Consider the following 27,699-nt stretch of genomic DNA (forward strand, 5'->3'; position numbering starts at 1 on the left):
GGTATCAGTTTAGTGCTTCTCGGATATTTTCTCATTTTTCCCATTCCTTAAATACTCAAGTAATCAGCTTCCTAGGCATGTGCCTCTACTATCAGGATTGATATGATCACAGGGGACCTGATATCAGGAGTGAAAGTGTAAGGGACTGGCAAAACGTCGGAGGAAGAGACCACAAGAGACCAGCTTTATGCAACATGCATAAGAGGATTTTTATTGAAGAGGATCCTAATTCAGCGCGCTGAGGCTCTAGGCTCACTCAGGAAGGGAAAATAGCCCAGAGGCCAGAGCAGGGGTTGAACAATGCTTAAGTACACCTTTTGGGGGGGGGGGGGGGGCTTTGCATACATCACAGTCTCCTTTAACAAATCACCTTACACCGCGGGAAAATCAAACAATAATTCTTAGACTTGATTAGTACATTCATTAGCGGGGACAGGGCTGGCTGGAGTGATAGATCTTTCCTGAGGAGGGGATTACATTTAAACTGATTGGTTCGGACCCTGAATATCTACGTGAAAAGCTGCACAGGGTCTTGAATGCTTACGTGAGGAGTTGCACAGGACCCCAGGCCATAATTCAACTAAATGGCCAGTAGGGCCTTGTCTTAACTGCCTCAGGAATTTAACCCATGCTTTGCAGTTTAGAAGCAGGTTTACAATGCCTGGTCCTTTACATTTCAACTCAGGCTTTGCAGCTTAGAAACTTTACCCTTTCAAGAGGAAGTAGGAATGGGAAAAGATGATACTAGTTCTGAGCAAGTTCATATATCATCCTTAAATAAAAGAGAGGTAGTTAAACACTATGTCTCTGAATATCCCCTTTCTTTCCCCAAAATCTTTCCAAGGAAAAAATGGGAACAAACCTGGGCCAGAATGTCCAGATACATATTATCTTGAAGGACACTAACTTTCTCTTGTATATCCTGGGAACAAGTACAAGTGTTATATATGGATATGAGCTATCCCCCCAAAACCTCATGTGACAGTACAGGAATGTCAGACAGGAATGACAGTACAGAGGTGAAATGATTAAATTATGAGATTAGTGGATTAATCCCTTTGATGGATGTATTAGTCAGCCTTTTCATTTCTGTGATCAAAAGACCTGACAAAGAACAATTCTGGAGGAGAAAAAGTATTGGGGGCTCATGGTTTCAGAGGTCTCAGTCCATAGAAGGTCAACTCCATTTGGGGGGCTTGAAGTGAGACAGAACATCATGGCCAAAGGGTGGTGGAGAAAAGCAGCTGGGAACAAGGCACCAGGAAGAAGAGAGGGAGAGAAAGGAAGAGAGGGAGAAAGAGGGAGAGAGAGGGAGAAAGAGGGAGAGAGAGGGAGAGAGAGGGAGAGAGAGGGAGAGAGAGAGAGAGAGAGAGAGAGAGAGAGAGAAATTTCCCCTAAATACAGAAAAAAATACATACTCCAAAGGCATGCCCCCAGAGACCCACTTCCTCCAGCCACACCCTACCTGCCAACAGTTACACCCAGTTAATTCCTGTCAGTGGGTTAATGCACTGATTAGGTTAAAACTCTCATAACCCAATCATTTCACATCTGAACTTTCATGCATTGCTCACACATGAGCATTGGAGGGACAGCTAATATCTAAACCATAACATTCTGCCCCTGGTTCCTAAAACCATATGCACATCTCACAGTGCAAAATACATTTAGTTCATTTTCAAGAATCCCCATAGTCTCAACAGTTTCAAGTTTTCCCATATAAGTCTAAAGTCTCCTCTGAGACTCAAGGCAAACTCTTAGGATGAGCCCCTGTGAAAATCAAAAGCAAGTTACATATATCCAATATATAAAGACACAGGGTAAATATTTCCATGTAGAGAAATAGGGGCATAGAAATAAGGATGAAACCAAAGCAAGACTGAAATCCAGCTGGGCAAACAGCCTGTAGCTCCACTTCCAGCATCCAGGGCACATGGAATTGTAATGTTCTCTTCAAATGGTAGTATAGCTCCACCCCTATGGCTTTTCTGGTTGCAGCCACATGGTTTCTTTTGGCTTGTTCTGCTTGATTCCTATAGAAGGGTAGGGTAGAGATACCATGTCACTGGCACACCTTAATCTTGGGTGTCTCCACTGCAGCTTTGGCTTCCTTCTCATATCTTTACACATTGTCCTCTTGGGGTCTGCCTGCGGGACTCTTGCCCTGCTTCACTTTGCCTGGCCTCCCAGGCCTTCCTTTGAAATCTTGGTGGAAGCCTCTATGACCCCCCTAAATTCAGCATCCTGAAATCTTGCAGAGTCAGCACCATGTGGTTGATGCCAACATCTGCCACCATCTGGAGCAGTAGGCAAGCCTCTAGGTGCCATGGCTGCTGCAGATTCCCTGAGTGGCTGAGCATGAAACAACTTCCTAGGCTCCCCCTTTGCAAGCTGGGTGCCTCCATGGTCTCTGCTCAAAGGAATGTTGACTTTTATACCCTGGAGTGTTAGATGGGTGTGGTCTTGCCAATTCCTGAGATGCCCTCCAGCCACCTCTCCTATTGTTTCTGGGTAAAGTAATTGGCTTTTCTTTAGTGGCTATAATCACTTTAACAACCACAACTTCCTTAGCCCTAGTTTTACTTGTAGTTTTCTGGCCAAACTGTAAATTTTTCAAATCTTCCTGCTTTGCTTTTTGCTCCTGATTATCTTGGCTAAAAGCTGCCAGCAAAATCCATGCCACCACCTGAAGACTATGCTGCCTAGAAATTTCTCCCACCAGATTAAGAAGTCCATTCAACCTCAAAGAAAGTCTCAAGACACAGGCAAAATGCAGACAACTTCTTAGCCAGAACATAACATGAATGGCCTCTAGTCCAATTTCCAATAGAGTTTTCCTTTTCCCTCTGAAACCTCATGAGCCCAGTCTTTATTGTCCCCAATCCTATCAGCATTCTGGTCTTTTGAACTCCTGCCAGAGTTGCCCATTAAGATCCACTTACAATGCTCTAAAGGTTTTATAGCTTGCATCACTAAACATTCCAAAATTCTTCCTACAAATTTCCAAAAACTCCAAAAGCTTCTGAACCATGTGGTCAGGTTAGTCACAGTAACCACACCACTTCTTGGTACCAATTTCTGTTTTAGTCAGCTTTTTCACTTCTATGGTCAAAAGACCTGACAAGAGCTTTTAGAGGAGGAAAAGCTTATCTGCAGGTTCATGGTTTCAGAGGTCTTAGTCCATAGATGGCCAGCTCCATTGCTCTGGGTCCAAGATGAGGCAGAACATCTTGGCAGAAGAGTGTGGTGAAGGAAAGCAGCTCAGGAAAGGGACACCAGGCAGCAGAGAGAGACCTCTGTTCAACAAGAACAAAATATATATCCCAAAGGCACACCCCCAGAGACCAACCTCCTCTAACCCTACAAACCTACAGTTACCACCCAGTTAGTCACTACCAGCAGATTAATGCACAGATTAGGTTAAAACTCTCATAACCCAATCATTTCACTTTGAACTTCTTTTGCATTGTTTCACACATGAACTTTTGGGGGACACCTAATATCTAAGCCATAATAACATAGTAATAATTTAAAGGGAATACTGACCATAGGAAGGCACGGTGCTGCTGGAGGAAATAGGTCACTGGGGGTGTGTTCTTGAGTAATGTCTTGTACTTCACTTTTTCTCTGCTTCCTGGCTGCCAAGAACTGAGCAGCTTTGCTCTGCCATGCCCCTTCCACCATGATGTTCTGCCTCACCTCATTTCCAGAGCAATGGAGCCACCAACCACAGACTGAAACCTCTGGAACCATGAGCCAAAATAAACTTTTCCTTCTCTAAGTGGACACAAAATTCCTGACAAAACAACCTAATATCTAAGCCATAACAACACAGTAATAATTTGAAGGGAATACTGACCATAGGTAGGCATGGTGCTGCTGGAGGAAATAGGTCACTGGGGGTGTGTTCACTTAGAGAAGGAAAAATTTATTTTATCTGTGCATTAATCTGCTGATAGTGACTAAGTGGGTGGTAACTGTAGGTCACAGTAACAAAACGCTGACCAACACAGCATGATAGTATTATTTGTAGTTAGCTACTTTCTTGCACATACCTCAGGAGAGTTGCTCCTTTGAACTGAGAGCAAACTAAGCCAGAATGCTGATGATATCACTGTTTCTGCAAAGTAACAAAACCGTTCTCTCAAAGGTGACTGGGGAGAAACTGAGAGCACTGTGGAAAGGATATGTGTCACTCATTCAGCTGCCTGTTATTGGACAAACACCATGAAGGAGAAGGGTCACTGTTTGGCAAAGCACATTGAGAATGGAGGTGCTCTCTCTTCAGCTGATCACCACTGAGCCTTCCTCATAAGCATTTCTCACTAACGCCTTATGTCTCATATGTCATCTGTTAGTATTTTCTTTGGCCTCTTAGCATCTTATCGCACTGCCCTGGAATAAGTGAGGTGTGAATGTGCAGTTTGTCATCTCCTTTCAGTGCCATTTGGGTACATTTAACTGTTGTAAAATAAACAAGTTCACATCTGTTTTATAAACACCAAAACAGAAGTTTTGTTTGGAGGTACTAACTCATTTTGGTAGTGAGGTCTTACAGAAGCATTTTCCCAGAGGCTTCATTCAACTACAAAGTTTTGGCAGAAATGAGCAGAAATCCTTGAAAGAAAAGTTGGTTGATAACTGTTAGATTGATATCTACATATTTATTAAGGAAAACAAAACAGCAAAAGAGGGTGATGGGGGAATTAAAGTCTATGAACACAAAAAGTGAGGTGGGACATAGTTGCAGGCTTTTATGATTAGATACAACTCCTGTCTCCTCTCTGCCCTTTAATCTGTAGTTAATTTGATGTGGTTTTTATATATTAATCACCTCTGGATATAGTCAAGGAATTTATGCAAAATTTGACATTGAATAAAAAGTAAACAATCACCGAATTTAAAACTGTTTCTAGCTTCCTGTCTCTTCCCTTCAGTTATCCTTATTCAGTCAGCCAGCCCATATATTGAACATGAACCACACTTGAGTGTATTATGGCAGACCAGGATCCACAGGCTTTCCACCCCTCTGGAAGGTCACATTATGGGAACCATGTGTAGTCCTTAATATCAATGAGAAAGTAAGGTCACATGATGTAAAGCAGGTGTGTGCTGAGCCCATTACTGATGCTACTCCCTCTGTGACTTCAAGGAAATCACACAACCTCCTCAGCCATGGGTTCCTTTTATTTAAGCCTAAGAGATAGGATTGTTTGGGTGGCATACAATACAATAAAATAATTTATTCTTCAGAGAATCACTACGCAATGAATACTATTATTATACCCATTTTAGAATTGATAAACATACAGAGGTGCAGAGAGGTTACATTTGCTCAAGGTCTCTCAGACAGTAAATAGCAGAGTGGGGCCTGGAGACCCAGGTGGTCTGGCTCCAGAAGCTATCCTTCATCCTCAGTCCTTCACAGAAGCCCACAAATAAAATGAGTTGAATGAAACACTTTTCAAGGCTAGAATGCATGCCTTATGAAAGAATTATGTTATTCATGTGGTAGATTCTTAACATCAGTCAGAGAAATATTTTTTCTTTCCTGTTTTAGGTTTATGGCTGCAAACAGCAAAAATATTGCTACTTCCATGATGCTGTTTTTAAAAAGGAATATTTTGGTTTTAAACTCTGCTAGTACATATATGCTTCTGAGCTGTCTGGTAAGAAATATTTTTACTTCAGTTTGGTTTAGAGACGTGACTTGGAGTATTTAACAGACTCTTCAATGGAGTCTAATAACATGATCTGAGAATGGATATTTGCTCAGGCACTTTAACATGCTGCATATCAATGAATAGTCTCAGAAACATGGGCATTCTCTTGTGTGTGTTTGAGCCTCCTGATCAGCCTGTTTAGAAAGCCAGTTTTGTGTGATGTTGTTTTTGTTTTCATAAATTTCCTATATAAAGTTGTATATAAAAATGTTTTTCTTTTGATTTGTAATTTCAGCCACTAAGATAATGATGATTATTTACTCAATATTTTTCAAAAGAGCCAGCTTTTGCTTACATTGATTTTCTGTATTGATTTCCTGCTTTAAATTCATTGATTTATGCTCTAATTTTTATTATTTTCTTTTTCTTTTTTTCCCCCTGCTGACTTTGGATTTAATTTGATCTTCTTTTTTCTGGTTTCCTAAGGTAGGAGGTTGGATAATTGATTTTCAATTTCTCTTATTTTCTACTATGTGCATTTAATACTATAAATTTCCCTCTAAATGTTGCCCTTATTGTATCCCATGGAGTTTGAAGTTGTGTTTTTATTTTTATTTAGTTCAAAATATTTTTAAATTGTCTTGTAGTTTATTCTTTGATCTCTGGTGTTATTTAGAAGTGTGTTGTTGAATTTCCCAGTATTTTGAGATTTATTTCCACCTATCTTTCTGCTAATTGATTAGTAATTAAATTGCAGTGTGATCTGAGAACAGGCTTATATGATTTCTATTTTCTTAAATTTGTTAAGGTATATTTATGAAGCAAAGTGTGGTTCATTTTAATGGATGGTCCACACGAGCTTGAGAAGAATATATGTCCTCCTGTTATTGGGTAGTCTATAGATGCCCATTATATTCAGGTGATGATGATATTGTTTTCTTTATCTTTACGTTTTTCTTTTCCCCGGGCTGACTTTGGATTTAATTTGCTCTTCTTTTTCTGGTTTCCTTGTTGATGTTCTGCCTATTGGTTCTGTCCATTTTTGAAAGATAGAGGATGAGGTCTCCAGTTGTAATGGTGGATTCATCTGTTTCTCCTTGCAGTTCTATCAGTTCTGCAGACCCTATTTTGATGCTCTGTTGTTAGGCATATACATGGTAAGGATGGAAGGTCTTCTCGGAGAACTAACCCTCATCATTATGAAATGCCTTCTTTTTCCTAATACTTTCCTTGCTCTGAAGTCAGTTCCGACTTAAATTAACATAGCTACTTTTGCTTTCTTTGGATCAATGTTAGCATGGTATATCTTCTCTCTACTTTCTTTTCATCTCAAGTGTTTCTTGTCAACAAGTTATATTTGGTTCTCATTTTTCTAATAGAGTCTTACAATATCTTTTAATTGGTGCTTTTTAGACTATTACAGATCAGAGTGAGGACTGTTGGATTAATGCCTATCATATTTGTTACTATTTGTATTTGTTGTCTGTGTTCTTTGTTCTTATTTATAACTTAGTGTTTGAATCAAAGGAATCAGTAAGTGGATTGTCTACCCCCAATATGAGTGGGCATCATCCAATCTGCTGAGGGTCTGATTAGAACAAAAAGGCAGAGGAAGGAGAATTCACCCTTTCTTTCTTCCTGCCTGCATGCTTGAGCCAAAACGTTGGTCTTCTACTCTTGGACAGGTTCTCAGTCTTCAGACTCACACTGGATGATACTGTTAGTGTTCTTGAGTTTCCAGTTCCTGAATCTGACAGTGAAATTTAGTCTCTGAAATTGTAAGTCAATTTTTCATAATAAATCTCAATCTCTTTCTCTCAAAACACACACATGCATATTCACAAACATTCGTAATTCTTATTTTTCCTCCCCTTTATATACAGTGTTTTTTTTATTTTTTCTGGCCTCTTTCATAATTTTTCTTTGACTTTCTAGAGCTTGAAAGTGCTACAGGTAGATATATATATATCCTGCTTGGTGTTCTTTGAGCTTCCTGCTGTGGGTGTCTGAATGTAATTTGGGATAATTCTTAAACATAATCCTTTCTTCTGTTCCTTTCTCTGTCTCCTCCCATAATGGTATTCCCATTCTCTGTTACATCTTCTGTAGCTGTACCATAATTCTTTGATTTTCTGTTCTGTTTTTTCCCCCCAGTCTTCTTTCTGTCCCCTTTTGAGTTTTGAAAGTTTCTGTTGAGATATCTTCAAGCTCAGGGATTCATCCCTAAGCTGTGTCCAGGAGGCTAATAAGCCCATCAAAGAAAGGCATTCTTCATTTCTGTGATAGTGTTTTTGGTCTCTGTCATTACTTTTTGATTTTTTAAAAATTTTCTCTCTCTCTCTCTCTCTCTCTCTCTCTCTCTCTCTCTCTCTCTCTCTCTTTATTGTCTGTCTGTTCTTATATGCCATCTACTTTGTCCATGGGAACCCTCAGCATAATAATCAGATGTTTTAAATTCCAAGTTCCAATGATTCCAACATCCCTGTCATGCCTGAATCTGATTCTTAAACTTGCTGTGTCCCTTCAAACTGTGCTGTTTTGCCTTTACCATGTCTTGTGGGTTTTTTCCTTCCTTGATTGCCATACAAAGTGTACAGGGTAAATAAACTGCAATAAACAGGCCTTTAGTAATGTTCTGGTAATACAGCGGGTAGATGAATTGTGGCATAGGCTATGATTAGGTCTTAGTTTTTACCAAAGCTGTGCCTCTGGCTGTGATTTTCACACGTGCTTCTCAATCTGTGTCCTCTCAGGTGGGACAGAAGAAATAGAATGGACTGGAGTTGGATATTCCCCACCCCCCCAGGTGAGGTGAACTCAGATAAGAACCTCAGTAGTTTGGGTTATGGTTTAAATAGTTTCTCCCGAGGACAGAATTTGTTAAGAAAAGCAGTATTCTGGCGTGCTTGAAAATGGTGCCTTCTCCCTCTTGAGGGGATTTCCCCCCGGTGTCCTCTGTGAAACTCTGGCACTGCTCCAACAGGTGAAACTCACAGATGTGTGGGGCCCTTGGATGAGACGACTAGGCCCTGGAGTTTTTAACTCTGCTTGCTTCATCCTGAACTCTGGAATTTGTCAATCTCAGTTCAGCCCACCCTCATTGCTTTTCCAATTTCCACAGGGTAATAGTTTCTTCCAAATCTAAGACCTGTGAATTTTTCTGTCTGTTCAGGTTTTTACTTGTTAGAACAGAGTGGCAACTTCCAAGCTTCTAATGTCGCACCAGCAACTAAAAGTCTTTTTGAGCAGTTTTTTTTTTAAGAAGCAGAAGTGTTTGTCTAGAGAGTTCTGTAGCACCTTACATAGAATTAAGGGGTCACTGTCTTTTCTAGAAGTATTCCCTGGATGTATTAGTTGATAAATTTCAATTCATCTGTTCTTTGAATTTTTTGCTCTCAAAGGCCCATGTTACTATTTTTCTCTTCATTATTATTATTTTTTTATCAGTCATCATAGTCATTTTTTTATTTATATATGATAGCCGAATGCATTACAATTCTTATTACACGTATAGAGCACAATTTTTCATATCTCTGGTTGTATACACAGTATATTCACACCAATTTTTTCTTCATACCTGTACATTGGATAATAATGATCATCACATTCCACCATCATTAATAACCCCATACCACTTCCCTTCCCCTCCAACCCCTCTGCCCTAGAGTTCATCTATTCCTCCCATGCTCCCCCTCCCTATCTCACTATGAATCAGCCTCCTTATGTCAAAGAAAACATTCAGCATTTGGTTTTTTGGGATTGGCTAACTTCACTTAGCATTAAAATGTAGTATGTGTAAAGCATTGGAATCTGCATTCATAAACCTGGATTTTATAACAAAATAGGCAGGAAAAATTATTAAATTATTTTATTGAGTATTTATGGAAAGAATTCCTTGTGAAAACTAAACCAATATACTAAAGACATTAATAAATTTTTCTCTTTTAAAAATAGTATTACTTAAAATATGAGAAATGTAATTTTCTTCTATAAGAACAAAGATAAACTGAAAAAAATATGAATACCTAATCCACTGTTAAGTGTGTTTTTCACGTTTGCTTGGATCTATATCTATATTTTAGGACTTCCAATATAATAATAATAATAAAGATTATTTAGAAGATAGCATACTGGTGGTTCCATTCCCTATTCTTCATTATTTTTATTGTAAATTTCCAGTTTCTTTTCATACTATTTTCAGTGGAATTGTAGTCTTTCAAGATACATTCTCTACCAGTTTTATACTTAGCATTGCCACTTTAAGAATTTAAATGTAGTCTGAAAATTGCCAACTACCTTGATTCCCCTGAAGGAAAGCTTTGTATAGTGTGAAATTAAGACGGTGTCTAATTGTTGCATATCTGGCATCACACTGAGGAGATGCCCTGGACTGAGACTGTTATGAACCAAACTGTGTGCCCTCTCAAATCTTCATGTTGGGGCCCTAACCCCCAATGTAACCAGATTTGGAGATTAGGCTTTAAAGGAGGTAATTAAAGTTAAATGAGGCCATAAGGGTGGGGCCCTAATCCAATATGACTGCTGCCTTGTAAGAAGAGGAAGACACATAGGGATGTATGCAGCCTCAGGAGAAACCAGACCTGCAGAAACCATAAATATAGACTTCTGGTTTCCAGAATCATGAGTAATAAACATCTGTTGTTTAAGATACTCAGCCTATGGTATTTTATTATGTCAGCCATAGCAAACTAATATAGATGCCACGTGTTTATTACAATTTTTGGATTTGGATCTCTTATACAAATAAGACTATGATAATCATTGTTAATAATCCAGCTATGATTACCTCAAAATATGATTATTTTTCTTCTGTCAAGTAAAGAACTCCAAATCATTCTAACAGGAACAACAGAATTGGTCCCGTTACATTAAAAGCAAACAAACAAAAAACAAAACCAAAACCAAACAAGGACAGACTCGTCTATGAACAAAATTCATCCAGCAGTAGTGCCACCTTGGCGCCTGCAGGTCTTTTGCCCAGGGTCCCGGTGGTCAACAGGACAGGGGAAGATAAGTCCTTTTTTTGGAATCTCTTGAAATAAACCTTTGCCAGTGCTTTGTCTCAAGACATCCACTAACTGGCCTCATTCCAACTGTTTTCACACAAGAAACAACAATATTATGAATCACATAAAAAGTAACTCTGAGGGGCCTGTGTGAGCAGAATGGTTAAGAGTTTGGGTTTGGGGCAGTGAAGCCTGGTGCTTACAGTTCACAAGCTGCCTGACCCTGGACACTCAACTTGCTAAGTCTTCATGTCAAGGGCAGGGGAGGCAATGACATCTGCCTCCTAGAGCTGTTATGAGGGTGTGAGCAGCACACAGCACTGTCACAGTCCCCACACCGAGGGCACGGTTACCTGTGTTCTGCTCAGCCTCTGCCTCGTGGCCTTCATTTCTTACTCTTCTTTCACTCGGCTGTTTCTGCTCTCCCTACTCAGCTCCTCAGTGGGTGACAGATGCTTACCCTAACATGTGTGTATACAGTGTCTTGAGGTATCCGCCAGAGGGTGGGTCACCCTGAGGAGTGCTGCATACTCACCAAGTTCTCTGTCCCCTGAAGGTGATTGCACATCTGCTATGTTTCTGCTGTGGATAACGGAGGTGTCCATGCTGCTCTGTTCAGAGCAAGAGAAACAAATTTCTTTTTTCCCTTATATTTTTGCAAGGTCAGTGAAAATAACATTTTGAAAACTCACCTAGGTATTTTTTTGGATAGTTTTTGATAATCCTACTGTGTTATATTTTAGTTTTGTACTTTAAAAAATCACGTTCTATTCAAGGTATGGAGAGTTTAGAGTAGAAAATAGAAATGAAAAGCTATTTTTACAAAGATATATCCAATTATAGTTACCATCTGTCCTCCAGAATTCTAGAAGTGTTAGGATAAGGACTAGTGATCAGCAAATCTGCTTGAATGATAAAGCTTTCCTAGAATGTTATGGTGTTGTTACTTTGGTTAAAGGGCTGCTTACACATTCTGTGATACCATAACAATGTGTATATCACACCTGCTATATGGAATATTATGAGGGCTGTGAAAGTTATGCTACATTAGTTTATTTGGGCACACTTTTTTTTTTCCTTTTCATTTATGTTCATTTTAAAGCCTACCTTTTAAAATTAGGAACATAATTTGTAGAAGGGAATTTTTGGAGAATATTTATTGTCACCATGCTATCAGTAGTAATTGTTGTAATAATAAAAAAGGTATTTATAGGCATTCAATAAATTCTCTTTTATATCCTTTGAAAACCTCTATAACCATTTCTGAACAGCATATGGAGAGCTAGAGGCAGTTATTTGAACATGAGATTAAAGCAATGTTAGATTTCATATGATAAAGTGAAATATTAATGAATATCAACATCTTAATTTCTACATCATTGAATCTATTTATTAAAAAACCTGATGTTTCATGTTATATTCAGAAAGTAAAAAATATGATGTCTGTCATGTTTAATAAAATGTTCACACTTTAGATTCTTTCCCTTTTATCTCAAAACCAGCCAGTGGTAACAACTTCTTTTGATATTTGTTTTAGTTGCTTTAGAATGAGTTCAATGAAGTTTTCTCTTCTGTCATAAATATTTATTTACAAATTAGGCCTTTTAGCAACAGCTCCTGGCAGGGTTATGCCAACCTTCCACCCTGCCCTCACCCTGTTTGATAGGCCCCCCAATTTCTACCATTTATGACTTGAAAGCTGAGGGTGGTAAGTTGAATAGAAGTGGAGAGTTGGCTGTTAATGAGCTAAAACATGGAAAGTAGTGAATACTGGCTGGTCTAGAGTAAGTATTCCTCTTGTCATGGAACTCTTCTTATTATTTGTAATTTATTTTTATTGATTGATTGATATCGTATCCAGGGAGTTTAGTTCATTTACCTTATACATTTTAACTGATAGCTTTCTACTAATGCTTCCTTTGCCCTTTAAGTTTTTCTTTGTTTTTTAAAAAAATTTCATTTTAGTACAATGCCTTTGTAGCTGATTTTATGCTTTTTTATTTACCATTGAAAAGATTATCAGTTTGATCACAAATTTTTAACAACATGTTTTAACATAGTTATTATTATATTTTAAATATATATTTCAATTAAATAAATTAATCTTGAATAATACCGTTTCTGGCATGATATAGCACACAAATTCTCTGCTGGTTTTCAACTTTTACATAGTTTAGAATTCTATAAAGTACTCTTTGTATCATGTATTTTTCAAAAGGTGGTCTAATTAAGTGTTCTATTTGATATTTCTAATTATTCTTCTTTCCAATCTAGCAATCTACCAGTCCTTAAAATTTTCTTTCACTGTTTTAAATTGCCATTTATCCTCTTTGGGAAATGTTTCACTGTGGGATTTTATTGATAATTTTTTCAAGTTTTTTAGTTTTTTTCCCTCCCACTACAAAAAGTTACCTTTAGTCTTCAGAGAGAAAAGTTATCCCTGCTGAGTTTTGTTTCTTTTTCTCTTGCCTTCAGATAGATTTCCCTGAGAAATCTTGTACCTTAAGTCTGAGCATGAGATACAGTGGGATGCAGCCTGTTCCTGAGGCTTCTAGCATCCACTGAAACAAGGCATCAGAAAAGACAGACAGATGAGCACAAAGTGTAATCTGCCACATAGACTGCACTCAACTGACCAATTTTTCTACTATACGTTTACATATTATCAATAAGGAAGTTACTGCCATATAGTTTTTTGATCTCTGACTCACTATTTTCCAAACTGTGACATTTTAGCTGCCAGAGAGATGTGGTTGTGATTTCTTCCCATCCAGTGGCTTGAAAAAAATAATTCTTCCCTCTTTTTTGGAGGATGCATTGGCAAAATTGGTACCTGGAGTCATTCCTTTGCCAGGCCCTGACATCAACTCCAGAGAGTCTAGAGCTATATACATTGTAGAAGTTGTAATATTCTTTAGCCCAGAGCTGTGGTGGAAATTTCACCCACAACCTCTCTATATGAGTCCATGTAAGTGTCTGAACTTGGGTGATATATTCTGTAGAGAAGAATCCAAAAGATCCCACTAAGTGTACCCTAGTCCCCTTTTCTTCAAGACCTCATGTTATCTCTCTTCTTTTCAAGACGTCATATCCTTTTATTCTTTTGTTTCCAACTTTTTAAATGTGACAAAGAGGTACTGGAGTTTATTTCAGTGAGCATTGTCCCCAAGTGGCTTTTCATATTCATTCAAGATATCTCTATTAAAATTTTATATCTTGATAGTCCCTAAAATTATCTTTAATTTATTCCCTAGGTAACACTTCCATATTATTTGCATTTTTTATGCCCTTTGGTACACTGCTGTTTTCTGATTATTTCCTTGGTTTCTTCCCTAGTTGTGAAGAGTTTTCTCTTCATCATCAGCTGGGCTTTTGTTTGTGCTGTGAGTCTGTTTTTACCATCTCAGATCTATCATGTGGATGTCAGTTTTGTTTCTGTTGGCCTTCTTTATTGCTTGACTTCTTTTATAGGTTTATAAATTTCATGCTTCATTTTGTTTGTTTTGTTTTAAATTGACACATGGTAATTGTACATATTTATGGGGTACAGTGTGACATTTCAATACATGTACACAATGACATGTATTGTGTCTTTCACTCTTTAATATATTGTCCTTCAGTTCCATCCATATTTCGGCAAATGTCAAGATTTCATTCTTTTTTTATGGCTGAATAAAATTCTATTGTGTATATAAACTACATTATTTTATCTATTCATCCATCTATGGACAGCTTGGTTGAGCCCTTATTTTAGCTATTATGAACAGCATTGCAATAAGCATTTGAGTGCAGATGTCTCTTGGACATACTGATTTCCTTTCCTTTGTATATACTCCATAGTGGGATTATTGGAACACAGGGTTACTGTATTTCCAGTTTTTTGAGGAAGTTCCATACTGTTTTCCAATAATGGCTGTACTAATTTGCATTCCTACCAGCAGTGTGCAAGTGTTCCCTTCTCACCACATCAGCAACAGCGCAGGTCATCTTTTTTTTCTTTTTTGATAAGAGCCATTCCTACTGGGGTGAGGTGGCATCTCATTTTAGTTTTGATTTGCATTTTTCTGATGATTAGTGCTGTTGAGCATTTTTTCATGTAGCAGTTGACACTTGTATGCCTTCTTTTGAGAAATGTCTATTTAAATCATTTGCCTATTTTTAAAATCAGATTGATTTTTTGCTGTTGTCGTTTAAATTCCTTATATGTTCTGAATATTAATTTCTTGTTGGATGAATAGTTTGCAAATATTTTCTCCCATTCTGCAGGTTGTCTCTTAACTCTATTGAGTGTTTCCTTTGTTGTGCAGAAGGTTTTTAATAGTTGTAGAAAACATCAATGAGCTATACACAGAGCACAAATAAGATTTCTGAAAAGCCAGGTTTTAGTAATAGTATAATACTAAAGAGATGGAAGCTATAAAAAATCTTTCATCCAAAAATACTTTACGTATTTCTAGAGTAATTTCCCCTAATTACTTTAAGAGATTAGCAAGATAAGGCACAAAGATGCCTCTAATAGCATTGAAAATATAAAAACATTAAAGGTAATAGTATTACCTTGTTTGGAAATCTCTCCTTTTAAAATAGACTAAATTATAATTGTGTAAAGTAAATTTTAAATGATGAATACTTTTTCTAACTTTATGTCTCTGTAGTTATAGTTCTTTGACTAAAACACAGGTTTTCAAAAATCTTATTTGTGTTCCACATGTTGATTGATGATGCTTGTGATTGACAGTGTTTTCCTCTTTCAAACAATATCTTCTTGTGACTCTCTGAGTTTTCTTCTCTTTTTGAGTATCTCCTTTCCTGCATTTAGCTAAGAGGAAGTGCCCTGTCATTTGTTTGTCTAGATTTCCCAGAAATTTCTCTTTTGCATTAACTATACTGGGGAAAAAGGAGCCATTGAGGTATGCTTATGTAAGAAGGCACAGAGTACCCCCCCACACTTCTATTCATCTGTCCCTCATTTTCATCTCAGAGGCATTTAAGTAGCTTCTAGAGTAATCCCTTGTTCCATATTAATTAACCAGAAGGGATGCAATATTAATGGCCATAGTAAGTAGGTCAGTTTGTCAACAATTAAGAGTTCTGTAACTGTAGAGTACTTTGCTGACTGTTACCCATTTGGTAACTTTACAAAGCCTTTGGTGGTAGTGGAATGAGCAAAAGTTTTCCGAATTTACAGATGAGTAGACTTTGTGAAGTTCAGTGACTTGACTGTGGTTGTATAGTATGACCAAAACTTGAACTTAGGTACTGTAGTTGTAAATCTTTCTACTTTAACATTCTGATTTTTATGTGCATTTTAGTGCTTTATTGAAGTAGAAAAGATTCCACCTTATAATCTAGCGATTATGCTAGTCTGTCTTTCTAACCCCCTGAGGTCCTGCCAAGTTCCTAATTAAGAGTGCTGCTGGTGAGTTGCATACTCTGGAGATCAGCACCATACACAGTACCTAAAGAGAGCAAATGGCATCACTGAGTAGTTTCTGCTCCCAAAAGTTTGGGTGACTTTTGGAATTTGACTTTTTAATTTGGATCAGTTGGCCTGTCAAACCATACAGGGGACCATAATTAACCAGGGATCATTATCAGGGTATGCTAGTGACAAGAACCATTTAATTTTTCACATTTCTCTTTTATCTCAAGAAGCCAATTGTGGAATGTCAGCATTTCTTTGTCTGATCAATAACTTTCCTACCTGTGGTGAATAGAGTGTGCTAATCAATCGAAGGACATGACATTGAATTGTAAATGTGTCTATTTTCAAGTTGTGCAGAAAGCTGTAATTAAAAGTTAAAGGATAAAGGAGTCATTGTATTTTGATTAGAGCAAAAGTGAAAGGCGGTTCATGAGTTAGCAAGCTGTAAGGAGCAGTCTCTGGACAACTTCCCCCTACCTATTGACACCCCAGCACTCAATCGTCTTACTACTTGTCCAGGTGAAAATATTTGGCAATCATGTTGACACTGCCTGTCCTACATGTGTCACAGTCAAGCCTGTAGTTTTGATTTTTTAATTTCTCAAGAATTTCACAACTTATCTGTTTCCCTACTGTGACCATCTTAGTAAAGACGCTCATCTTGTGTCACCAGAATTACTGAAAATGACCTCCTAACTGCCCCCAGTTTTGTCCCCTTCAGATCCATTCTCCATACAATTATCATTCTATCCTTCTGACTCCATCAATCAGTAAAATCAGTGTAGAAATGAATATTCCTTGATCATAATGAAAACAGTGATCTGGGTTTTGCTTATCTTCTCGGTCCCGAGTCCCCCTGACTCCCCTTGCTCTTCTTCTTTAATGTTAAGCACTCTCCATCCCAAATCACTCAGTTCCCTAAATATACCAAATTCCATTAGGGCTCAAAGCCTTTTCACTAGTTTTTTTCTTCCCTGAAATGTCTTTTCTTTTAGTCTTAGTGATTGTTGCTTCTGTGTTGCTTCTTGCACTTCTTGCCTGAACTTTCTTATCCCCAGTCTGAGACTTAAATGAAATTATCCAACTTACCCTACACCTTGTTGGATACTCATTGTCCTCCCTAGCATTTTCCTGACTCTTCACAGGTAAAATATTCTAATGTTCTTGTGAGCATCTCCCATTTTAATACATTTTTCCTGATGAGCTTTGTATCTTATCTAAATCTTTCCTCTCAAAGCTCTCCATTTTCATTGTCCATATATCCATACATTCACATACATCAGAGTCCTGTATTTTTTCAGTTCCAGCAGGAATTTCTATAGGAAAACGTCTTAGAAGCTTTCACCAAAAGATAAAGGAGTTAAGTAAATACAAAAACAAAGTAGCAAAGTTGAAGGATGAAAAGCCATGAAATTGAGTTGGGAACTGTCCACAGTGGAAGGGGTTACAATCCAGATATAAAGGGTGAGTATAGACTCAGGAATCCTGAACCATAAAGATGAGACCAAATGCATGTGAGCGTGGACAAAGCTGAAGGAGGAATTTGAGGAATGGGTGGTGTGTAGAACACGCCCTCTAGTTCCTGGCTTGAAACTGGATGGGCTGGTTGGGTGGAAAGGCCAGGTGGAGCAGACACCGTACTTTGTGGCCTGTCTATCCCTGGCTTGGATATCCTGTAATCTGCCAACTTTTTGTTGTTGTTGTTTGCTCAGTTTATTCTGAGTGGTGAGAGGTCTGATTTCACTTCTATTTTTGTTTGAAGGACAACTTAGAAATGAGTTTCATGTAAAGGTGTCTCCACCATAACCAGTAACATGGCACTATGACTCTTCCTGAGTGTCACTATTTATTATCATGCCCTGGCTGGGGCCATGCAAGACCATATGGTCCACTTTATAGTCTCTGTAGTAGAGAGAGCTGTTCTTTGAACCTGGCAAAGACATTGTGGGGGGAATGTGGTGAATACCAATCCTGGGGTGTTGTGCCCAGAATTCTGATTTAATATACTCGGTAGATTTGAATTTGAGGACTGATAAGATTCACATATAACTTGTTCTTACAGAGTAATATTATTTGTATTCATGTGAATATTAATCTTTAGAAACTAGATGCTTAAACACTTATCTATGGAAATCTGAGAGAAATAATAAACAAAAAGTCCAAGTTCATTATTACTCTGTAAAGTGTTGAGGTCTGCAGCAGACAACATATCTGGGTGTTTTCCCTAATGTGACCAACTCTACCTCCTGGTAACTGAAGGCGAAAGTAATACAGTGTATTCTTGATGAGAGATAGTCTACCTTTATGATACTAAAAATGTTGCCTTTCATATCTAAATAAATGGATACAGTAGACCCATAAGAAGGCACATAAAGACCTCCTCCAAACATCATGTTATTTTCCTGAGATTTGGCATGAGTGGAGGAGATGAAACTGATTTGCTTAGGTGGATGAATCTGTATATGCTACAGAGAAATATAAGAAGAGTTTTGTGTTACTTGGTAGGAAAACAACAGGATATAAATGCTAGAAAATGTATTTATTTAAGGCAGAATTCAACATTTTTCTTTACAAAAAATGTTCTTCCTGACTTTTCAATTTCTATTGATGATATCCCAGGAGCTAAAATCCTTAGGTGGTTGTAACTGCCTAACTGATTTGACTTTGGAATAAAACACTACTCACAGGAAATTTCTGGCCTTACATCCTTTTGTAAGACTTCTAAGATTGTCTTTGCATTTTTAAATGGTTGAAAAGTTCCAAAGAAGAATATTTAATGAATTGTTAAAACTATCAAATACAAGTATTAGTATCTGCAAATGAAGTGTTGTTGGAACACAGTCATGCCAGTTCATTTGCATCTTTTTTATGCCTATTTCCATGATACTAGGGCAGAGCTGAGTAATTACAACAGAAACCATGTGCCTACAAAAAAGAATATTTCTATTATCTGGCCCTTGACAGGAAAAATTTTCCACTTGAGTAGATTATACACTCCTTGAGTCCAGGAACTGTATTGTTCTAATACTTACATCTTAAGAAAGTGCTAACCAAGTACTTAACACATGGTAAATTCTCAATAAAAGTTTGAAGAAAGGCATGTTGGTGCCTGCCTATTATTCCCGGGGCTCAGGAGGCTGAGTCAGGAGGATCATGAGTTCAAAGCCAGCCTCAGCAACAGTGAACCACTGAGTAATTCAGTGAGACCCTGTTTCTAAATAAAATACAAAATAGGGCTGGGTATGTGGCTTAGTGGCCAAGTGCCCCTGAGTTCAATTTGTGGTTATCCACTCCAAAAAAAGTTTGAAGAAAAATACATCACATAGAACAAAATGAGCTGCTTCTTTTCCCTACAGCAACTTTTACTTTAAGAGTTTCACTACATGTTTTGAAATTTAAATTTAACTATTCTCTTGTTTAAATTGGTATTCTCAAACTTCATCATGCATTAAAATCACCCAGAGGACTTGATAAAGAACAGATTTCTGGCCCCTACTCCTATGTTCTCTGATTCATTGGGTTTGGAGAACAGTGGGGGACTTGCATTTCCAAAATGGTCCCAGCTAATTCTGAAGCTGCTGGTCCAGGAACTGCACTTGGAGAATCATTCATTTAAATATGTCCTAAACCAGAGTGCACATCAGAGTCCCGAAAGGTGTATGTTAGAAATACAGATTTCTATTCATCACTGAAGAAGTTCTGACATAGTACATCTGGGATTGGGAATATGTGTGCCTAACAAGCTCCCTAAATGTTACTGGGATCTCTGGGTTCCCCCTCTGAACCATGAGTGCTACTCTGTGTTTATACAGTTAGTCCTATATTCATGGAACAGTAGACTCCTGGGTTTGAAAGAGATCTTCTGGTTTTCTTGTTTAGTATTCAAAATTCAAGTGATACAGTGGTTGGGTAAATTATGCAATGTTATTATCTTGGACTCTAGAAATGAAAGGAAATACAAGGTAAGATAAAGAAGAGAACAGTTGCATCTAAGGATGGTGTCCAATTTGGGAGCTTTGGAGTTGACAAAATTTGCCTCCAAACAATCAAAAGTTGGAAAGTACTGATCCATTGTAATTGATCTTCTACTTCTTGAAGAAAACTACATAATCCTACATATTGTTTTCATTAAAATCTTCAATTGCTAAGAAGCTAGGGGAAGTTAAAGGAACAATCCTTTTCTTCAATTATTGGAACATAATGGCAAAAGTAGTTTTCATAATGACAAAACTGCCAGGCTCCAGTGAACCTTGTGTAAAGCTTTTAATTTAAAATTTTATTTCTTGCTGTGTGAGGTGATAAGTTTTTCAGCAGCATAATCATGTATTGGCTGTGCCGGTTGCAGGGATTCTGCACACCCTGTAAGCTCCTGTCAGCCCTCATTTTGTCACGTGGAAGCTCAAGTTCACCTGGACTGCACTGTTGAACAAACAGCCCCTGAGCAGGCAGGTGCTTCCACAGAAGCAATATTCAATGACAATATCTAACACAACATATCCCCCGTCTGTTCTCCATATGAAACTAGGAATGAGAATAATGCCATAGAGACAGAACCGGATTTGGAGCCACACAACTTGGTGCCACATAGATCCCTGCAGTGTGCTTGGAGTGACCTTGAGAGATTCCCAATCACCATTTTAGGCTGTTTCCTTCACTGTAAAACGAAGAGGTTTTGTTGGTGTCAAATAACTCTTATGTGAAAGTGCTTTGCAAACCAGGAGGTATTGTACTCTCTTCTGGAATTATTCATGTGCTCATTAATAGATAAACAAGATTCATGTCTCCAAGTCTGGAAGCCTGTGCCTGGTGTGGAATGTGCAATCAGTACCTGGTTGCTGAAAAATAAACTGAGAGAATAAAATGAGATAAAGAAAATATATTAGTTTAAATATGTTAAATACTTCATAGAGCAAAGCTAGACTATAGGTAAGAAATGAAACAAGGGTATGTTTTGCAGAAGGTCTCATTATTTTTCTCATTGCTTAGAGGTGTTACTTAGATGTAGAAATTTACTACTTTTACCTCTATGATCTGTCTCTATTCAAAAAATAACAATTAATACCATATTAAATAATTTATGCGGTCTTAATGGCATTTCAAATTCACTTTATATTTATCCAGGGTAAGAAAAGACCTCATTTAAACTGCATTATTGTTTAATGCAAAATAAAAAAGAATCTGATATAACTATTTACTTATTGGCATTTCTGTGGCCTGTAAATGGGACTTCATTCTCATTTATTTCTCACTAGCCGATTTCACTTGGAGCTGAGGGATTACGTTATTTGTATACACTGATCTTTAGCATGTGCCCTCAGCTAGAGGCCCAAACAACTGGAAGGAGAGTAGGTGTTTGGACAGAAATGTATTCAGTACAAGCAAAATGTATAAACTTGAAATATTTCCATACTTGAAGATGTTATTTTTATATAGGGTTGATTTATTGAAGCCCACTGAATTCCTGTTCATTTATTTAAAGAGCTGTGTGCTAGAAAAACAACCAAGATGAAGAGCCAACATGGGGGAGTTTCTGTTTTAGTAGAGAGGACAGGCATGTTAATGATCAGTTACAGGGTCGTACTAAGTCCCGATGCTGTGGGGTGCCAGCCTTACCTGGGGGGGGGGCAGTGACAAGAGAGGCTTGTCAGAGCAAGTGACTTCTATGCTGGGACCTGAAAGATCAAAGGAAAGTTGTTAGAGGCCAAAGACCTGTGAGAGTGAGGTGAGCCAATTAGGTGCTGCTCTTAAGAGATGTGAAACCTTAGGGGAGGCAACTGGCCTTGAAGTTGGAAGTGACAGGTATGTGAAGACCAGTGAAAAGGAGAGGCCGGGTGCAGCCTATGACCACCCTCCAGCCTCAGTTTGAATAAGCATGAGAAAGCCTGTGGAGCAGGGAAAGGTGCACAAAGGGAAGCAAGATGGCCTGAGGGAGGTCAGAGAGAGGGTGCTGTCTTGCCTCCCAGTGTCCATCCAGTCTGACTCCCAAGGTTAATTCTATCATTACTATTTCTTCCTGCCCTTGGCTTCTATGAAATTCCTCTATTCTCAAATCAACCTCATCTTTACCTGCACTAGCTTGAAGGAATCTCTGTGCATTCTAAGACAGAGGATCTTGAACTCAATGGGAGGCCAACCAGTGAATCTACTTTTGCCTTCTCAGAAACTGGTCAGCAAACCGGTTTGCTGAGTGCAAACCCTGGAATTCTCCTCTGGGTCCTCCTTTTGTCTGGACCTTCTATTCTGCTCCTAGGGGCTCCAGAGACTTCAGTGTCTTGCTGGGGGAACAGATGACTAAGGAGTGACACTTTCTGGCCTATCAACGGGGTTGGAAATTGGCTGTGATCTGGGGTTTTCAACCAGTTCCCAAGTAGCCCAATCTTGGTTTTGTAATACTTTCTTTACATGAACCTCTTGTGTCACTCTCAACCTTTGCTCCTAGTACCTGTCAAAAACCATGATCTGAGAGGCTGGGCCTATAGCTCAGTAGAGGAACACTTGCCTCACATATATGAAGCACTTGATTTGATGCTCAGCACCTCATATAAATAAATAGATAAATAAATAAATAAATAAATAAATAAATAAATAAATAAATAAAGGAATCATGTTCATCTACAACTAAAAATATTTTTAAAAAAAACCACCATGATCCGAGACATTGGTCTTGATGATTACTGAGAGATTGGTGGAATCTTCCAGGACTCGACATGAACTTGATCTATGATTGTCAAACCCTCTCATGACATTGTCACAGCAGTATTACCATTAGACCCTCACAAAGTCACTATGAGGCTAAAATGAGTACCACTGTTTTCTCATTTTAACCTTTATCAGTTAGTTGAAGTCATTGGGATAAAAATTCCCAAATATTCAAAGTACTGCTTTATTTTTATTTATTTTTCTTCTAAAAGTAGAATTGAGCCAAAAAGTAGAAGTCCTAATGTCCATGAGTGGGGGATGGACGAGTGAGTGGAGGTGACGCTAGCCAGTAGGAGGACATCCATCCAAAGAGAGGCTAATGGGATACCCCCAATGGGTTCAAGATTGAAATAAAATCCTATTGTTTTCAAGAAGGGGAAACCCTTACCCAACTGGAAACTGTAATTTGGTTATCCATATTTAACTGATTTTGAAGTATAGAGGTGATAAGGAATTAACCAGGAGCTGAGGCTCCTTTGACTCTTGAAGTGACCCAAACTCCCAAGACAATCAGGAAAACAACTTCCTAACTCCACATAACCATCTTCTTTATTAGAAATACAGATGTTAGGCAGGACCCTGGGACCCATCTAGCTTATTCCACCATATGGTCTGAAGAAATATTCTCAGTACAACATGCTTGAGCTGAAAACTTCTTTCCATAATCCCAAACTCGGGTTACCAAAAAGCTTATTCTCTCCTTCTACAATTTGTATGTCCTTTCTGTGTGTTCTGTTCTGACAATGAGCTATTAATTTCCTGTCACCTAAGTCAGGAACAGGAGCATCTTTGACAGTTCCCTTTCTGTTAGTATGAGGATCCTGGTTTGGTTTTGCTCCTTTGGAACAGCCCTTCTTCAGTTACCCCTGTGTACCCCGTCATGACCATCAGCATTTTGTGCTCTATTACTAAAATTCATACTAGATCAATCTTCTTGTTGATTTTGACAGAGTTTTTCTGTTCTGTTTGAAATCTCCTTCACAGAAAACAAAAAACAAGTATTATTGCACCACCTGGGATTTAAGGCTTTCTATAGCCGCCTACAACTGGCTACCTCTCCAACTTTATTTCATAATTATTTACTCTCTAAAGTACATAGTGTGAACTATACTTTTATTGTTCTCTGGAAATGTGTTTGTTCATAATCCAGAGCCACTCTTATTCAGTGGCCTCCGATAGGTCTGTCTCTTTCTTACTTTTCCATCTATCTAAGTTCTGCCTAGATAGTTGACACAATTCCTATATCCTTGGTTATTCCTCTTTGCCCAAACTCCATTGCCGCTTGCTGTTGGTGACACAGAAACCTTTCAAACATGCAATATGAGTGTGTATGTGTTGTTATTACTATGGAGTGTAAGACAGGTTCTGCTCTTTTTTTGAATTTAAGGTGGGGTTGTGGTTTTATTAAAAGAAGCATTAATAGTAACTCTCTTTGGCTGGTCCTAGAGAAGGTTATCAATGAGAGATTGAGATGCTGCTGCGGATGTTTATGAGCAGAGGACAGGTGACATCTGCACTGATAAGTAAGACCTGGAGGCTCTTGGAAGCATCTGTTTCTGCAGTGGTGGGGGCAGAAACAGGGCCAGCCTAGGCAGGAAGGTCAGATGGCTAACAATTGCTGATTACAACAGAAGGAGCAGGGCTGGAGGAGCCACTACTTACTGATCTTAAAGCAATTCAATATTGAGGCTTGGATTCTTAACAAAGTAGGCAATGTTGCTCCACACAAAGGAGAGCAGATCCTAGGAACAGATCGTTTATTATGTATTTATAGAAACAAGGGGCTTTTAATAGAATTATAATATCTTAAAAAAAGAGACTATTTACTTGATCAAATACCCAATCCATCAAAGAGTCAGAGGGATCCTTTGATTTTAATCAGTTGCATTCCAATACATTGCAAACAATTGCTGCTTGATTCTTGTTATTGTTTTAGGTTTCTTTTTCAATGTACTGATTGCAAGCATATTCTTATGTCGAGGAAGTATTTTTGGCTAGTGTTATTTCTCCACTAAAAAGTTTTCTCAAAAGCAAAGAACAAAGCTCTGGATTTCTTTTTGAACTTAATACATTCTAGAATTAAAAAAAAAAAATCTCAATTTCTTGCCTAAATGATGATTTGAATTTAAATGGCCAGACAATTTAGTTAAGTGCCCTCTGATGAAAGCCAACAGCCCAGCAGTCTCATCTCTTCCTTTCCCTTCCACGTATTTTTTGTTAGGGATCTCTTTTCTTTTTGTTGGTTAACCAATGGAAATACATGACTCAATTGTTTAAGCTTAATTCCTGACTTATTTTTGCTGTACAGCCTATTTTATTGGCAAGATATTTTAATGGCTTTCCTCCCAGTAGTAAGATTTGTACTAGAAATTTGTTTTTGCTCTTTTTTTTTTTTTTTTTAAAGAGACCTGGCAGGGTAGAAATTTTAAATTGATTACTAAGTTTCTGAAATTTTAGCAAAAATAAACAAGATGATTTGTTTGAAATGTAATTTATAGTCAATGAGTTGAAAAGAAATACTTAAGTTTCTGATTACAGCTAGTTCAAATAGACCCCCTAACATGTAACCCACTTTTGGAGTGATTCCAAATGGCTTCTGTGTTAGTTGGGGGTTCTCTAGAGAAATAGAACCACTTCTCTCTCTCTCTCTCTCTCTCTGTGTGTGTGTGTGTGTGTGTGTGTGTGTGTGTGTGTGTGTGTGTTTGGAGAGAGAGACGTGTAAGAGAAGATTCATTTATTTATTCTGGAACTGACTGGCATGATTTCAGGCTGAGTCCTTCAATAATGCCGTCTGTGAGCTGGAGAAACAGGAAAGTCAGTGTCATAGTGAAAAACCAGCCTCTACCTCAGAGGAAAGTCTGTCCAAGGAAGGAGCATGAACTTTGTCCTTGGAAAGACCCACAGAGCACTCCTAGGCACATCCCCACTCTGCTAAGTTGTTTATCTACAAATAACAGGAGAGATCTGCTGCCCCAGGTGTCCCTGACTCAAGTCAGGCTAGGTAGGGACCCATAGCAACTCCCTAGTAGCCACCAATCAGCATGACACAGGGAAATATCTGGGATGCCAGATGACCCTCCCAGTAGTTTATGGTGGTTGATAACGTGTTGGGAAACCGTGAAGTTCAGCACAAACACACCTCTTGGCTTAAACCAATCAGTTCAAATGAATCCCCCTCTTGTAAGTAACCAATCACCCCTACCCAATTTGTTCCCGCCAGTGAATGTGCTAATCATGTTTTAGAGATGTTTTATGATTTTCCCCGCAGTGTGTGATGATTTGCTAAGAGATGCTAGGATGTATGTGAAGTCCCTGCCTTCCCCAAAGAGTGTATAAAACTGCTGCAAACCCTGGGCTCGGGGCCTCTCAGCATCACCAGTTGCTGTGTGTGCACGGAGGACCGAACTAGCTCACAATAATAAAATCCCTTTTTGCTGCTTACATCCATCTTCGTCTCTGGTGGTTTTTTGGGCATCCTGAATTCGAGCATAACAATAGTTCAGTCTGGTGGAGGATGAGGGAGGATGCTGGTATAAGTCTTGGAATCTGAAGGCCCATGAATCAGGAGCAGTGTCCAAAGACAGGAGAGATGACATCCCAACTCTGGAAGAGAGTAAACTTGTCTTCCTCATGCTATTCAGGTCCTTACCAGATTGGATGATGTCTAGCCACATTAGTGAGGGTCTTTTTTACTCAGTCTACTGATTTAAATGCTAATATCTTGCAGAAACTCCCTCACAGAAACATCCAGAAATAATGTTTCCCAGGTAACTGGGCATCCCTTAGCCCAGTCAAGTTGACACATAAAATTAACCATTACAGTTTCTTTCTGACTGCTTTTTCAAAAATTTCCAAATGTTGTGGTAGTATTTCAAATAGTTTTGAAAGAGTATATTGGCAACATAGAATGGATTTCAAATGTGCTGAATGGTATGTGGTATCTTGAATTGTCTGGCATGATATATAGAGATTAAAAATAAACACTGGTTTGCATAAAATAGTTCTGATTCTTCCTAATGATTCTGCATGTCTATCTACCCTTTCTTGATTTTTTTTCCTTTTGGAATATTTCATTATGGATAATTTCAAAGATACACAAAAGAACAGAGAGCCAAGTTTGTTTCAACTCTATTTCTACCTATTTTCCCCTTTTCCCTACACTTGATTGTTTTGAAGCAAATTTCAGATGTTCAAGTTGTTTCATGTGTAAATATTTTAGCATGATCTCTAAATTATAATAATTCCTTTTAAAAATACAACTTTAGTTCTAGTGCCGTATCTGAAAAATTGAGACTGTTTACTTCATCAGATATCCAACTCAAATTTCTGTTTTTTTTTTCTCATCTAGTTTTTATAGATGTTTATTCAAATCAGGATGTAAACAAGGTCTGCATTATTGTATTTGGTCAATATGCTGCTTAATTCTCTCTCTTTAACTTGCTTCTTCTTCCTCCTTCTAATTAGACAGTTTTAGTTGAAACACAGGGAAAACCAAGTCCTCCATCCTTGTGGTCCTAGCTACAGTGCTGACCTCAGGCTGGGCGTGAACGGGCCTTCTGGCAGAGAGAAATCACCTCATGCCCAGGTCATCTGAGAAGACTTACTTCTCTTTTAATTATAGTTTCCCCCTTTCTATCACTTTTTTTCTCTTTACAATATAGATTTCCCTATGATATGGATTTTGTTAATTGTAGTCCTGTGGTTTTATTTAGCATTGTGCTCTGTCTCTTGTATTTTTTGAAAAATCTGATAAGCAGATCAAATTCTGGTTTGATGTTGTTGTTGTTGTTAGAAATATTTCTTCCTAGATGCTTTTCTGAACTTCCTTCAGGAGTAATATAATACCTGGTTCTCTGCCTCACATCCTGTAATGTTAAGATTTGCC

The sequence above is a fragment of the Spermophilus citellus genome, assembly GCF_964194105.1.
Source record: "Spermophilus citellus genome assembly, chromosome: 10".
Lineage (NCBI taxonomy): Eukaryota > Metazoa > Chordata > Mammalia > Rodentia > Sciuridae > Spermophilus > Spermophilus citellus.